Consider the following 7,772-nt stretch of genomic DNA (forward strand, 5'->3'; position numbering starts at 1 on the left):
CCATGGCCCTTTGAAAGGTAGCACCTGCATTTTTTAGTCTGAAAGGCATCTTCACATACTTAAATGTTCCCCATGGTGTTGTAAAGGCTATCTTGTCTTGGTCATCTGGGTGAACAAGTATTTGATTAAAACCTGAAAAGCCATCTAGCAAAGAAATTCTTGAAGACCCCACTACTCTTTGTAGAATGTGGTCCATTTTTGGCAGTGGGTAGTCATCTTTAAGGGAGACTTGGTTCAGATTTCTTAAGTCCACACATAGTCTAATCTCCCCTGTTTTCTTCCTTGTGGGAACAAGATTGGATACCCATTCTGAAAATCTAATGGGTGCTATGATACCACCTTCAAACATTCTTTTCACTTCTTTCTCAATCAAAGGGAGAAGCACAGGATTGATTCTCCTTAGTTTCTGTTTGAAGGGCTTTTGATTTGGCTTTAAGGGAATGGTGTGTTGAATAAAAGAGGTGTCATAGGACTTAAGGTCCTCATAACTCTAGGCAAATACATCTTGAAACTCTTTAAATAAATCAACATATTTTGGTTTTTGATCGGGAGGCAAAGACTTGGACAGTTTAATCATTTTGGGCTTCTCTACTGTCCCCATATTACAGTCTTCCACAACAGTGTTTAAGGGCTGCATCTTTGGCTTTTTGGGGACATCGTTTGAATCAAATATGTCTTCTAATGGAGTGAGGCCAGCAGGTAGAAAATTGTCTTTTAAATCAATCACTTCAGCCTCTGCTTCAGCTATTTCATCTAAATGCATTTGCTTCAACTCTTGCATGTTTTTCTCATCAAAAATGGTTGGGTGCAGCATTTGATTTGCTGCTTCAGCTATTATAGTTTGCTCATTTTGGCTCATTTTCTGTTGTGGGTCATCCATGGCATCTTCATCAATGTTTGAGCTTGAGAATTCTTGCTGTAAGGTAAGAAAATTGTTGATTTGAGCATCATCCTCAAACACTTGCCAATCTTTGATATTGTTAGGGACAACAGACCTATGCTTTATCTCAGCAGTAAAGTGGTAATTGAGCTCAAAGGGCAGCTTGCAAGTGCTAGCAAAAGTAGCTAAACTATGAGCATGCATGTTATGGCTTCTAGAAATCTTAGCAAGCTTGGATTCGGTGAAGGAATTGAGTATTTCTGTGGCAGCAGACCTATAAGCTCTTAGCCTATTGTCATTAGTAACAAAGTTACCTTTCATCTGTTGAATGATCAAATCGGAGTCACCTAGAATGGCCACTTTTGCAGCGCCTAGAGCTTTGAGCATTTTAAGGCCTAAAAAGAGAGCCTCATACTCTGCCATGTTGTTGGTGCATTTGAAGTTTAGTCTGTAAGCATGACCCTCTGCATGGTTGTTATGTGTATTTTGAATCCATATTCCTGCCCCTACTCCTAGCTTATTAATAGAACCATCAAACTCTAAATACCATGTGATTTCTTGCTTGTGGTTAGTATTAAGAGTTTCAGTCATTTTAGGATTGGGCGGACCTAGGTTTTGTGCTTCATGTGGTTCTTCTTGTATGCTGGTTGCACTAATTTTTTTAACAGTTTCACGGGTATGGGCAATCGACTCTTGATTAATGCATGTTTCTTGTTCTAAAGGCAAAGGCTTCTCATCAGTGGGAGGGCAGCTATCATCGTTGAACAATATAAAGGAATCCATATCAGAATGGATTGAGTAAATGGGAAAGTTTTGGGGTTTTTCCTCACTACTTACCACATACTTCATCAGTGTTTCTCTATACAGTCTCTTTGGTTGCCCAAAGACTGAAATAGTGGCATAGGAGAGGTCTAGTTGGAGGGATCCTTGGAGTTTAGCTCCCCAAGATCTTGATAAGAGCATGCCATACTTTGGTGGAATGTCAACAACCACCACGTCCATTAGGATCGTTTTGTTGGGAAATTCGACTAAAGACACACAAGGGTCTTGGATTAAGCCTAAACACTTGACCTGACTAGAATCAAATGAGAATAAGTCTTTGTAGGGTCTAGTGACATCAAGGTTTAGCTTCTCCATTACAGCTTTGGGCATTAGATTGTGTGAAGCACCCGAATCAAACATAGCATTGTGCAACACTTTATCATGAATGTGCAAACTGACATAAAAGGGTAGAACAACTCCATGTCCTGATTTACCATTGACTTCAGGACCAAAAAGTCATTTAGGTTGATTATCTAAGACATTAACATCATCCCTGTTCTCTGGCATTTGTAGTGATCTTTTGATTTGCTGTCTGTACACATCATGTTTGGCAAGCTCAAAGAGAGGAATAGATATCTTTAATTTACCGATTTTTGCTTCTATATCAAACGGTTTTTCTGACTGTGTTTTAGTATTGTGACTGGCAGATTTTCCCTTTTCAATTGTATCTTCAGTGATCTTCTCTTGGTTATCAGTGATTTCTTGAGATTGTTCTGTTTTAGGAAGGCTTTGAGGAGTGCTATTTACATTATCTTTTGAGGGAAAGGATACAAAAGGCTGGTTATTAGAGGGTTGCATGTCAGATACATCCTCTATGGTCACTTCCTTTAATTTTGGGTCTGTTTTATTAGCAGGTTCTGTGATAGCGGCCTTGTCCTTTACTTTCTTAGGCTGCTTGGCATCCTTTGGCTTGATGGGATCAGACACATCAATGGTTCTTGTTCTCAATTTGTATTGTTTATGGACTTCGTAGACAACCGAATCACAACCTTGTTTGAAGTCAAATGACTCTCCAGACTTGGTCTGAAACTGATTTATATCATGGTCATCTTGGGTTAGGAATAGTTGTTGTTCACTCTTCAAACCCATCAAGTTTATGTGAGTGTCTTCTATCTGCTCACTAGATGTGGATGCTTCAGCATAGTTTTCATGAAAAGGAGGTCTTATATCATGGTCAGGACTTGCCCTTCCAACGTTTGGGTTCTGATTTTTTCTAAAGTTTGGATTTCTGATAGGATTGTTTTGTTGTCCTTCCCATGAGGCTTTTCTTTCAATAGTTCCCATTCTATTTTCAAAGTTGTCCATGCCTTTGATGATTGTGTCCAATTTTTGCTCAAAGGCTGAAGGTTCATCTTTAAAAGTGGTTCTTCTCTCAACTCTTGCTCTATTTCGCTTGGCAATTGGATTTGTCTCCACACTAACAGCTACATTCTGCATGTCCGCTAAGGTTTGAGGGGCTCTTTCCCTTAACAGATAAGCCATGTCTGAATCAAATCCATCAGGGAATTTGTATAAAGCAAGATCAGGTGGAGGTCTAAGGTTTTGTGGAATAGCGTTGTAAACATTGTTAAACCTGGCACAATAGTCTAAGACAGCTTCTTGAGGGCCTCTTTTGATAGTGTCATACTTGAATAATATGTGCAGAGGGTACTTCTCCTTCTCCCATCTGTTAAGAAATGTTTGGTAAAGGGCCTCTGGGTAAACTATGGAATTTGCAGCGAGTGCTCTAAACCAAGTTCTTACTTCACCTGTTAGACTTTGGACAAAGATTTTCATTCTTACACTATCATCATCTATTTCATAACTCTCAAAATAGTCCTGCATTTTCTTGGTATGTTGCAGGGTTGTGCCAGAACCAGTACCTTCAAAATATGTGATTTTGGTTCGATAATCCTGTGGCATGGCCCCTGGATTTGCAGGTAACTGTAAAGGTGCATATCTGTTAGCCATATTTACAGGGATAAGTGGAAGGGCTGGAACAGCTAGGACAACTATAATAACAGTGGTGGTAGTGGTAGTATGCGTAGTGAATGGAGGTGTGGAAAAGGTGCTTGGAGAGGTGGATGATGAACAAGGGGAAGTAGGGGTTGAACGAAACAAAACTTTAATAGGGGTTGGAAAACAGCTTGGCTGAACTGTTTCAGGACTAGAATCAGCAAACACTTCTTGTTTTTGTTTGCTAAGGTTTCTAGAGATTAAATTGGAATTTTCAAAAACAGCTGGTGGATTTGGGTCTGGATTTGACCTAGTATTATGTGTTTTCTTCTTGGGAGCCAGCTTCTAACATGTTTTTTGGAATTTTTTGAATAAGGTCCCCAGTGGAGTCGCCAATGATGTTATTTGGAATTTTCTGAATAAGTCTCCCAGTGGAGTCGCCAATGATGTTCTTTGGAATTTTCTAAATAAGGTACCCAGTGGAGTCGCCAATGATGTTATCACTCAGGTTGTCCCTTGGCTCCTTAAGGGATACGGCCGAGGTATTGGGCTATAGGTCCTAGCCTACCTGCAGTCAGAGAGGGCTCTCTCTTTAGAATTTAGCTTTGTCTTGGGTTGATTTTAGGCTAGTTATGGTGTACATGGGTTTTGTTTTGATTTTGGTGGGAAGGATGATGTTTTCAAGCAGAGTTGAGATGCATAGAGTGAGAAGTTCAAACCATTGGGCATGGAGTCATGGATTAGGGCTTGCTGTTGTGTTTTCTTGGTCACAAGAGGAATATAGAGCAGGATAACTACACATAGAACAATATCATGCTAGAATAAAGATGGAATGAAGGTCAGAGATGAAAGGCAACTAAGAATCTTTCATTAGCTAACAGAGAGGGAATGTGGATGAAGGTTTGTCTAGGAGCAGTCAAGAATTCCTAAATAACAGTCATATGTGAAAGAAACGAGGTAAACATGATCATTTAAGTATACATATTCATAACCATTTCTAAAGAAAACATATAGAAATAACAAGAACTGAGCATAGGGTGCAGTCAAGCAAAACCTAAGCTATTCTTCTTTCTTGCTATTTAGATGGTAACACAATGGCGGCATAAACATATGTAAACTATAAACAGAGGTAGGAAAACACTTATTGAGCCATGTAGTAGCACAGGAATTCCACAGTCACTCTTCAGCCATTAAATAACACAACAGACAGTCCTTCATCTAAAGCAATCTAGAAGTCTTTGATTACATAGCTCTCAAAATATACAGCACGAGTCTAGAATGAGGATTATCAACCAACCAACGCTTTAAACAATGAATTAGGGTGGTTTATATAGAGAAATATCCAAAAATATCTATTACAGCAGATCTTAGACAGATCTGAGGGAAATGAGTTCTTTAACCTAATCTTGTCCTGAAATTAATGCAAGAAGATATTTATTTGAGCTGAGCTGGAGGCAGCTGTATCAAAATGAGTTAATATGGTGTCCTTGGTGACTGGGTATAGTGTTTCTACAATAACTGTGTCTTTTCTTTTATCTGCACTTCTAAGGCAGTTATGCTGCTTTTAGGTGGCTTTAATGTGCACTAATCCCGATCTGATGAGCTTTGAATGGCCTTTACTGCTTCTTTGACTTGGATGGAGGCCTTTAATGTTCACCTGCTTTGATATTTCCAATCTGATACTCTTTGTCGCTTCACTGATACTCTTCAATTTAATCTGGGCTTTATCTTTCCTCTGATACTCTTTTACAGTTGAATCGGGCCACTTTCTCTCCCTTGATATGCTTGAAACTGTCAAATCGCCCCCTTTCTACCCTTTCAAGGCAAAAATAGCTGCTGCAAATGCTTTTCGTGGCCTCTAGAATGCTATCGGCGCTGGCCGATTGAATATGAACATACATGAAGAAATCCTGTTGCCTCCCACGAATTTTTGGGTTTGCAGGTAGCTGAGCCATGAGAAGCCCTCCATTTTGAGCATTTTTTCTTAGCGATGCGTGACTAGCGCTAAGCGCTAATCACTAATCGCGCATCGAAAACTACCTCAATTTCTCATTCCGGGCATCCTTTGCTACAATTTTTGCCCTTCGCACCTTTTTCGGTGATGACATCAGCGGTGGGTCCCGGTACGGCAGGGTGACGTGGCACAGGACACGGTGGCGGAGTAGGGACAGAGGCAGATGTGGTGGCAGTGACACGTAGCAGTGGCGGGTTGATGCAGAGGTGACATAGTGCTGACGTGGTGCTGACGTCAGGGGCGGAGAGACAGAAGGAGGTTTGTGGTTTTATCGGACCGCCTTCTGTACGAGGGCAGTAATTGTCAGAGGGGCTCCGATACAATCGCGTGGAGACACGTGTCTTTTGTACGGTGGGGAAACCGCTAGCCTATCGGAGGCTAAGCGTCAGATGTCGGGGCGGCTCTGAAATCGTCGAGAGGCTTCGGATCTAGGAGGGCGGATCGGAGGGCTGACGGAGCGCGGAGCTGGTGGCAGGTTTGTGCACGGGGCCCTCTGAATACTTTATCATTTATTTATGTGGCGGGGGGGTCAAAACTTTGGGCTTGTGGGTTATATGGGTTTTATGTTGGCGCTGATGGTTATTAATTTAACCGAATATCAAATTAATCCCAAATAAAATGTATGCGCGGGGGATACTGCTATAAGGTTTATGTGTGAGAGAGGGGGGGGTATGGTTATTAGTTTAACCAAAGGTTAAACTAACTCCAGGTTAAAACGCGAAAGGGCTAATGTTAAGCCCCAAATGAACTCAGCATTTCCCCAAACTGATGTTATAGGGCTATAGTGCCAGGGGATGGGAATATGTACATAAGGGAGCTATTTAGTGCTTTTTAGTAAGGGGAAGGGGAAATAGATAGGGATTTACATAATAATGTTAGAAGTTAATATGAAAATGACAAGAAAGCGCTAAGTTTAGAGATCTTAGGCTACAAAGGGGAAACAGGACTTATAGAATGAATAAGAGTACTCCTAAGCAAAGCAAACCTTTACTTAGGCCAATGATATGACAAATGATGAAACTTAAGAGATAACAAGAAAATCTTGACCTCTTTGGGGAGGTTAGTGAATAATTTGAGGAATAAGAAGAAGGGGGAGTTAAACATGCCTCACTTGAGCTCCTCCAAATGGAAAACTACCTCATAATTGTGATCTGAATAGATATAACACTTGAAAACATGAAATGGATCACATAGCTTGATTCTGCAACCACAAAACTACTTACCCAGCCTACTTACCTAGCATTTTTTCTTATTTTTGAATGGGTGCACTTAGGCTTGCAGACCCTAATTATCTTCTTTTCTTTTGACTGCCCTCCTATCTAAATGTACCCTTATATCTTCCAAGGGCCCAGATTAAGCAGTTGGGCTCCTTAATTTCTCTACCTAGCTAGTGATCTGCCAAGCTTAAGCTGTTTGGACAGATATTCATTCTCTATCTTCTAAAATAAGCAATTTAAACCTAGGGAAGCCAAGATTAAGCTGTTTGGCTTTCCCTTATCTGAAAAACTCTTCAAAAATGGTATGATTCTTCAAAATGGAACTTCATGGAAATATGGAACCTTGCAGCATGAAAAGATGACATATTTGGCATGTGAAACTGTCAATCATGAAATATGAAACCTATTGCAATAGGAGGCTAACACTTCCTCAAGTTCCTCTAGCTACGCAAGCCTCTCCTCTAGGGCTTTGTGGTCCGTCATACTTGTGAGCACTGTTATGCGCAGACTAGGGACGATGTATTCCATCGACAGTACAACTTCCACTCCATAGACCAACCAAAAAGGTGTCTGTCCCGTAAGTTTCTTGCATGTCCTCCTATAAGCCCATAATATTGAGGGTACGCGCAGGTCCCAATCACTTCATTGCGCATTGCATACCTTGGCTAGCATAGTCTCCAGTACTTTGTTAAATGTTTCTACTGTCCTATTAGCTTGTGGGTGATACGACGTGTTCTTATGATGATACACCTAAAATTCTTCTGTTAGCATGTTGATCGTCTCGTTCAGGAAATGTGTACCATGATCATTCATCAAGATATTCAGACATCCAAATCATGTCAATACATGTTGAAACAGAAAGTTCACAGCTGTCACGGCCGTGCAATCTTTTACCGGCTATGCT

Source organism: Pinus tabuliformis, chromosome X, assembly GCF_031772625.1.
Source record: "Pinus tabuliformis cultivar Carrire ecotype Pingquan chromosome X, CPIR1, whole genome shotgun sequence".
NCBI classification, from domain to species: domain Eukaryota; kingdom Viridiplantae; phylum Streptophyta; class Pinopsida; order Pinales; family Pinaceae; genus Pinus; species Pinus tabuliformis.